General features: G+C 43.5%; 1 pseudogene; it reads right to left on the reverse strand.

The window, feature by feature from the left end:
• Positions 1 to 1,873: 1,873 nt before the first annotated feature.
• On the reverse strand, positions 1,874 to 4,297 carry LOC102766436 (annotated as a pseudogene).
• Positions 4,298 to 8,423: the final 4,126 nt, after the last annotated feature.

Raw genomic sequence — 8,423 nt, forward strand, 5'->3', positions numbered from 1 at the left:
AATAAAACCCTTGTAGTCTTGAATTTGAATTGGGAATATGATATATATATATATTTTTTAAATATTTTTATTGTTCTTTAGAGAGAGAGGAAGGAAGAGGGAGAGAGAAAAATTGATGTGATAGTGAAATAATGGATTGGCTGCTTCCTGCCTACCGGTGATTGAGCCCATAACTCAGGCATATGCCCTGACTAGAAATCGAATCAGCAACCTTTCAGTTCACAGAAACCCAACCAACTAAGCCACAGTGGCCAGGGCATCGTGACATATTTTATCTTTATAAAAAGCAAACACTGGCCAGCTGGCATGGTCGAGCATTGACCTATGAACCAGGAGGTTGGATTGCAGGTTCAAACCCCAGTAGGGGCTACAGGAGGCAGCTCATCAATGATTTTCATCACTGATGTTTCTCTCTCTCTCTCCCTTCCTTTCTGAAATTAATACAAATATATTAAAAAATAAATAAAAAGCAAACATTCTTTAGTTTTGTCCACTAAAAAGGTCAGAAACAAAGACCAATCTCATTGCAATGAGTGCTCCTTAAGCTTGCGGACTTTAAGTTTCATTTCCAATGGAAAGAACCAGGGAACCTTGGGGAAATGACTGATTCTCAGTCTGGTACAGAAAATGTACAAAATAAACTTGGCACATAGTGACATACCAGAAAGCACAATAGCTGTCAAAAACATTACCTACTAAAGTAGTGCCAGTGTGGGCCAACTAAAAGAAGATCCCACTGGCAGCAAAGTGGACAATTTGGCCTCCTTTCTTTTTTTTGAAATATATTTTATTGATTTTCCACAGAGAGGAAGGGAGAGAGACAGAGAGACAGAAACATCGATGAGAGAGAAACACCGATCAGCTGCCCTCCGCACATCTCCCACTGGGGATGTGCCCGCAACCCAGGCACATGCCCTCGACCGGAACCGAACCCGGGACCCCCCAGTCCGCAAGCTGACGCTCAATCCACTGAGCAATTTGGCCTCCTTTAAGGATAATGATTGCAAATAAAAACACACCAAATGTTTAAATCTATGCACTTGGGTTAAGATTTTTTAAACTTTCTATTTATTAATTGGAGAGAAGGGGCAGAGAGAAAGAGAAACATCAATTTGGCCCAGCCGGTGTTGCTCAGTGGTCGAGCATTGACCTAAGAGCCAGGAGGTCATGGTTCAGTTCCTGGTCAGGGCACATGGCCTGGGTTGTGGGATCGATCTCAGTGTGGAATGTGCAGGAGGCAGCTGATCAATGATTCTCATTACTGATGTTTCTCTCTCTCTCTCTCCCTTCCTCTCTGTAATCAATAAAGGTTGCTTCTTATATGTGTCCTGACCAGGCATCGTACCTGCAACCTTGGTGTATCAGGACAACTGCCAGGGCTCATGTTAAATTATTTTTTATGCTAAAATAATGTCAAATAAACATAAAAGTTGCAGAAATAATGCACAGAGCCCCCACAAACCTTTTGCCCAATTGTTAACATTTCAGAGTTGAGAGTATCAGGTACACACACGGTTATCTCATTAATCCTTAATACTTCACTGTATTTTTTTTGCATCCCAGTTTCTTTTTATTTTTTGTTCTTTTTTTCCTTTTTTTTTTAAGTATGGAAGCTCAAGTATAAAATGTAGGGTCTTTTTAAGCTTTACAAAAAATAAAATAAAATAAAACAAAAGCTCCCTTTGCATTCCATAAAAATGGACAGAAAAGCATCTGGCCAGGAGAGCAGATGGTCGAGGCCCCCCGCCCCCACAACGCGGTCTCCGAGGCCAGGGGCCAGCGTGCAGGACAGTGCTGAGGGCCACCTCTCCTTCCTCCCAGAGCTGTCCCCTGCTCCCCACCCCAACCCCAAGCAACTCCCAAACACGTGTAGTCAGATTTCCAGTTTTTCTTCTTTCACACACCAGAGTTATTTCATAATTTTTTTTTTACATTTGTTACACCAATGTAACAAAAATTGTGGAAGGGGAGGCAGACAGTTTATTTTATGCCTATAAATGGGGGGAGGGAGGGTGGAGCCTGGGCAAACAAAACACACATGGTCTCTATGGAAACATCAAGTTCTGATAGCAAAATGTGGTGGGAAGCAGGCCTTAGAGACGGAGAGGATATTAGCGGCTTTATTCTCAGGGTGTGATAGCGCTGTGCAGGTAAGTGACACAGGTGTTGTGTGACCTGTCGGGGAGGAAAGGGACAGGGAAGGGAGCAGAAAACGAGCTAAGAAAGGAATCTAACGAGTGCATGGCATGTCCGGTTAGCGTGAAGCAGAGATTTAACATTGCTGCTTTCTCTTCAAAGCTTCCACCAGGTCATTCTTAAGAGCTTCTTGTTTTGATTTGTCTGCAAAAGTCTGCACAGACCTCAGCCCACTGACGATGTCCTTTGTTTTTCCAAAATAGATCTCATTCAGCATACTTCTGTTATTTTCCATGCCCTCTACCAGGCGCCCAATATTGGCTATGTGTGGCGAGGAGTCGCTCAGTTTCATCTTTCTCCACCTGTCTGGTAAGGCTACCTCCAAGGTTCATGGTGCCAGAACCGGATTTGTTGGTTTGCAGCCACAGCATCACCGTAGAGGTCAACTTGTAATGAGCGGTGCGGCCACTGGACTTCTGCACTTCCACCACGTAGATGGAATCCCAGCAGCCTCTGATCTTCTTTGATCCATCTCCAGCCTTCTTTATGAGGATCACTCCAGCAAAGCCATGATCCAGATCCCAGAGGTAGACAGATGAGACGCTGCCTTCAAAATACAGGTCTCGATATTGGTCAAAGGCATTGTTGGCTTCCACCTCCAGCTTCCTCAGCCGAGCAGAAGGCATGGCCCCATCTTCCAAGGGAGGGTCATACTTGTTACTCCATGGTGACCTACATGAGTCCCTGTCACACAAAAGGTAATCCTTTCCCACCACTTTGTCTCTGGCGATTTTCAGTGGCTGGTCAACAGAAGACAGGAGATCTTCACATAGACTGGGAACCAGGTCGATCAGGTCACTGAGGTTTTTCTCAATTTGCTGTGGAGGCAGGCACCTCATTAAGTCCAGGGCACAGTCCCACTGCTGATCACTCATGACAGCAGTCCCGGTCCCAGCGTCTGTGGCTCTCCCTGCCTCAGTGTATTTTTCTTAAATACACTCTTCCACATAATCTCAGTACAACCTCAAAAACCAGGAAATTAATATTAATCTGATATTACCATGTGATTCCTAAATATTATTTATAGTTTCAATAAAGTCCTTTAAAGTTCCAGAATCCATCCCAGGATTACATATTATATTTTGTCATCTAATTCAATCTCCTTCAGTCTAGAACAATTCCTCAATCTTTCCTTGTCTTCCATGATCTTGGTACTTTGGAAGAGTATAGGCTAGTTATTTTTAGAAAGCCTCTCAACTGATGTTTGTGTAATATTTCATTTGGGACAGGAACCATAGAGTGATGGTGTTCTCAGTGCATACAACTATCAGGAGGCACAGACTGTTGATTTCTTCCATCACTGATTACGCTAACTGATCAAAATTGTCTGCTAGCATGATTTCTTATGTTGTACTTGTTAATAAGTGAGTTATGGGAAAATATTTTGAAACTAATTATCCTCAACAAGAATTCTAGAGGACGGCTGCTGGCATTGGCTTGGTCAAATGACGATAGGGTCAATGCCTCTGAGATCCTCTTGGCCTTTTTCTCATGGTAGCAAGATAGCTGCTATCGGGTGTAGTTATACTGACTGAAGTTGGGTGGTGGCAGTATAGGGGTTCTTTTGACATAAGAAAAACTCAAACTTGCAGATAATTTTTTTGAGTTTATTTAAGCCAAAACTGATGCCAGGGATTAAGATCTAAAATGCTCTGCAAAAAATAAAATAATAGTAATAAATAAAAACAAATAAAATGCTCTGCAAAATAACAATTGGCAGTTTTCTTTATGCATTCAAAATTAAAGAAGGAACACAAGGAAGATCACACGAAAGTGTGAGAAAGCAAGGTAGAGACTGGATTACAGAACAGTGAAGACTGTGCTCCCTTGAGGATGGTTATACTTTAGAGGAGGGGTCTGAAAGGGTGGTTCACATTTAAAAGGTTTTAAAAAGAGGCATTTCAAAGGTTAATCTAAACGCACAGAAATAAACCCTTTACTAAAAGTTATATGCCTAGGATGTGACTACCCACCATGACCTGCCCTGTTAGGAATTATGATCAGACCACCCTGTAAGGTTACTTTTCATAGAATTCCTTTTTCTTAATTTATTTTTTAAATGTTTTTATTGATTTCAGAGAGAGGAAGGAAGAGGGATAGAGAGAAACATTGATGAGAAACATCAATCAGCTACCTCCTGCATGCTCCCACTGGGGATCAAGCCCAAAATTGGGACATGTGCCCTGATCAGGAATCGAACCATGATCTCCTGGGTGACACTGGCTGGGCCATAATAAAATTTTGTTGTTAATCATCTCTGAGGATATTTTTCCTTTTTTTTTAGAAAGCGGGAGGGGGAGACACAGAGAGAAACCTCAATGTGAGACACATCGATTGGTTGCCTCCTGCACATGCCCCAACTAGAGCCAGGAATCAAACCTGCAACTGAAGTACCTGCCCTTGACTGGAATCAATCCCTGGACCCTTCAGTCCGCAGACCAATGTTTTATCCACTGAGCCAAACCAGCTAGAGCCATAATAAAATAAAATAAAGTAATATTTTTAATTTTGGTATACTTCTTCCCAGTCTTTTATCTGGGCATTTTCTTCAGTTGTTAGGGCTTCCTGGCACATAGAAAGCACTCAATAAACATTTGGAGAAGTCTTCTAGCTAAGTGGTTACTATATAGCTCTGGTGTGGAAACCTGCTTACTTATTAACTGTGGGACCCTGGGAGAGTCACTTTTTAAAAAATACCCATTTATTTATTTTTCCCATCAATGACTTCTGTTCCCTGTCTATAAATTGAGGCTGGTAAATTATGCCCACCTCTTGAATCACATGGTAATTGTTTAATTTTTTGAGGAACTGTTATAACATAAAAGATTCATTTTTTGTGGGACTATATTTTTATTGCATAATTTATTTAGATTAACAGTTCCTCAAAAATATGAAACACAGAATTACCATATGATCCAGCAATTCCACCCAAAAGAATTGAAAGCAGGGATTCACACAGGTATTTGTATGCCATTCATAGCAGCGTGATTCACAGTAGCAAAAGGCGGAAGCAACCAAGTGTCCATGGGCAGATGAAGAAAAAACACAATGTGCCCTATCCATACGATGGAATACTCTTCAGCCTAAAAAGGAAGGCCATCCTGATACCTGCTACAACATGGATAAACCCTGAGGACATTATGCTCAGTGAAATAAGCCAACACAAAAAGACAAATACTGCAGAATTCTACTTTTATGAGGTCCCTAGAGGAGTGAAATTTGTGGGCAAAAAAAAAAAAGAAAAAAAGGGTGGGAGGATTCTATCGAAAGTGACCTCACTGGGTGGTCTGATCATAAGTTGCTAACTGGGTCTTGGCTGGTGTTTCCAAGTGGTTAGAGTGTTGGCCCACTAACCAAAGAGTCCAGAGTTTGATTCTGTCAAGGGCACTTACCTGGGTTGCAGGTTCAATCCCAACCCAGGTCAGGGCACTTCCTGTGGGAGGCAAGCAATCAATGTGTCTTTCACATCAATGTTTGTTTTTTCTCTCTCTCTCTCCCCTCCTCTCTCCTTCCCTTCCACTCTCTTAAAAAAAAAAATTAATGGAGCCCTGGCTGGTTTGGCTCAGTGGATAGAGCACTGGCCTGTGGACTGGAGGGTCCTGGGTTTGATTCCAGTCAGGGGCACATGCGTGGATTTGACCGCCAGTAAGGGGCATGCAGGAGGCCGCCAATCAATGATTCTCTCTCATCATTGATGTTTCTATCTCTATCTCCCTCTACCTTCCTCTCTGAAATCAATAAAAATATATTTTAAAAAATCAATTGAGCCCAGCTGGGTGTGGCTCAGCAGTTAAGCGTTGACCCAGGAATCAAGAGGTTGCCAGCTCGATCTCCAGTAGGGGGTGTGCAGGAGGCTGCTGACAAATAATTCTCTCTCATCATTGATGTTTCTATCTCTCTCTCCCTCTCCCTTCCTTTCTGAAATCAATAAAAATATGTATTTTTAAAAAATCAATGGAAAAATATTCTTGGTGAGTATTAACAAAAAACTAACTAAATTGCTAACTGGGCAGTTCATAGTGGGTAGTTACACCTGACAAATAACTTCTTTACTAAATAGCTTATCTTTGCCTTCAGCAAGCCGTGTTCATTGATCCCCTTAAAGCATAGGAAAGCACATGATCTTAACTATCCTGTAATTTGATCACCATCTTGCCTTCTCACACTTTCATATAATCTTCCTCCTTAATCTAAAATGCATAAAAGACATTGCAAATTGTTATTCTCCAAAGCATTTTTCTCAGTCTGTTGAGATTTTGCTTTCAGGTGTATCCTCTAATAATTTATCCTCAAATAAATGTTTTAAAATTGATTTTAGAGAGAGGAAGGTAGGGAGGAAGAGGGAGAGAGAGACATCAATGTGAGACAAACATAGACCAGCTGCCTCCCAAAAGCACCCTGACCAGGATAGAACCTGGGTATGTAACCTTGACTGAGAATTGAACCCACCACCTTTTGGTGTACAGAACGATGCTCCAATGAACTGAGCCACACCCATCAGGGTTATCCCCAAATACATTCTAATAAAAATTCTCTATATGTTTGGACATTCTTAGGTTAACAAATTCAGAGACAGAAAATAGAATGGTGGGTGCCAGGGGATGGGGGATTGGTGTTTAATGGGGGCAGAGTTTCATTTTAGGAAGATGAGAAAGATCTGGAGATTGATGGTGGTACAACAAATGTGAGTGTACCCCATTAATGCCACTAAACTGTACTGTTAAAAATGGCTGAGATGGCCTTGGCCAGGTAGCTCAGTTGGTTAGAGCATTGTCCCAATAAGCCAAGGTTATGGGTTTGATCCCATCAGGGCACATACAAAAATCAACCAATAAATGCATAAATAAGTGGAAAACAAATTGCTCTCTCTCTCCCTTCTTCTCTCTAAAAATCAATTAAAAATTTTTTTGTAATGTTTATTTTACCATAAAAACAAAACAAAAAAACTCTCAAGAACAGTGCCTAGTACAAAGCCAGCATGCTGTGCTTATTAAATTACTGAAATTAGAGTAACTGAAATAGTATCACTGGACTATCATCCTCAGTCTAAATACTGGCATGTGCCCAGGGCCTGGTCAACCTGAGGCTCCACAAAGATTTGATCTTTGACTCTTGAAACCTTTCGGGTGTTTGAGTGCTTCACTGGCCCTCCTGAAGTTCCCATTCACCCTCTGCCTCTCCATAGCACACCCTACCTAAACCCAGGGGACCTGAGATCCATGTAAATGGGCCCTGGATTGTGCACCCCACCAGATCCCCAGCCCAGGGTGCTCCTCAGCCTGGAGCATGGGCTCTGGCTCACCCAACTCCTGTGAGAACAGCCCCTACGACTCAAGAGCTCTTTTGGAGGAATGTCTGGGCAGGGCAGCCAGAGCCTGGAATCCCCCTCTGGTGGCTCTCCTAGGGGTCAAGAGCACAAGAGGTTCAGCCAGAGTCTGGAGCTTCTAGAACAGCTACCAGCACCCAGGTGAGAGAGAACACCCATTGGGTCATGTGATCAGTGCAGGGACAGGGCTGGGCACTCCCCCCGCTCCCTCCACTTGGCGAATCTGCCCTCAGGCCAATCCTGCCCGTGTGGACAAGCATCCCATTCAGCCTTCCTCAGAGATCAGTCTGGGATGGGACTGGTACTACCAACATGTGGGCCAGCCCCTCTTACTAGTCCTTGCTGGGACCCCAAGTGGTGTCCAGGTGGAGAATAGATGGAAGCAAGGAGCAGTCCAACTCCCAGAGCTGGGAGTTGAAAGCAGTGGACACAGCCCACCTCCTCCTGGAGGACCACCCTCAAGTCCTAGAGCTGGTGGTCCTTGCAGCAAGGAGTTTAAAGTCACCCCCCCCCAGCCTTCCCTCCCACCCTTACCCCCCCAGGGCCTCCGTAGTCAGCTCAGGAGGCCTCTGCATGGTCCTGAGCAGGGGTTCAGGCCTGGTGTTCTAGCTCCCTGTGAGGCTGAGCCTGGTGGAGCAGCCCCGTAGAGGATGTGTGCAGCAAGGGGCCTGGCTCAGGGGTGGCCACCTGGAGGAGAGAAAGAAGACAAAAGTGCAACGGCAGGTTTCTGTCCAGGAAGTTGGGTTACACATTTTAGTAACGGGACAGAGAAATGAGGCATTGGGGCAACAGGGGCCACAGGAAGAATAAGAGATCTGAGAGCTGGGGTTTGGCGTCAATCTTACAAAGTGTATAAAGAATCTGTTTCTCTACAATAACAAAAAAACAAAGGCTACAAGAG

The sequence above is a fragment of the Myotis davidii genome, unplaced genomic scaffold (assembly GCF_000327345.1).
Source record: "Myotis davidii unplaced genomic scaffold, ASM32734v1 scaffold479, whole genome shotgun sequence".
Classification (NCBI taxonomy): Eukaryota; Metazoa; Chordata; class Mammalia; order Chiroptera; family Vespertilionidae; genus Myotis; species Myotis davidii.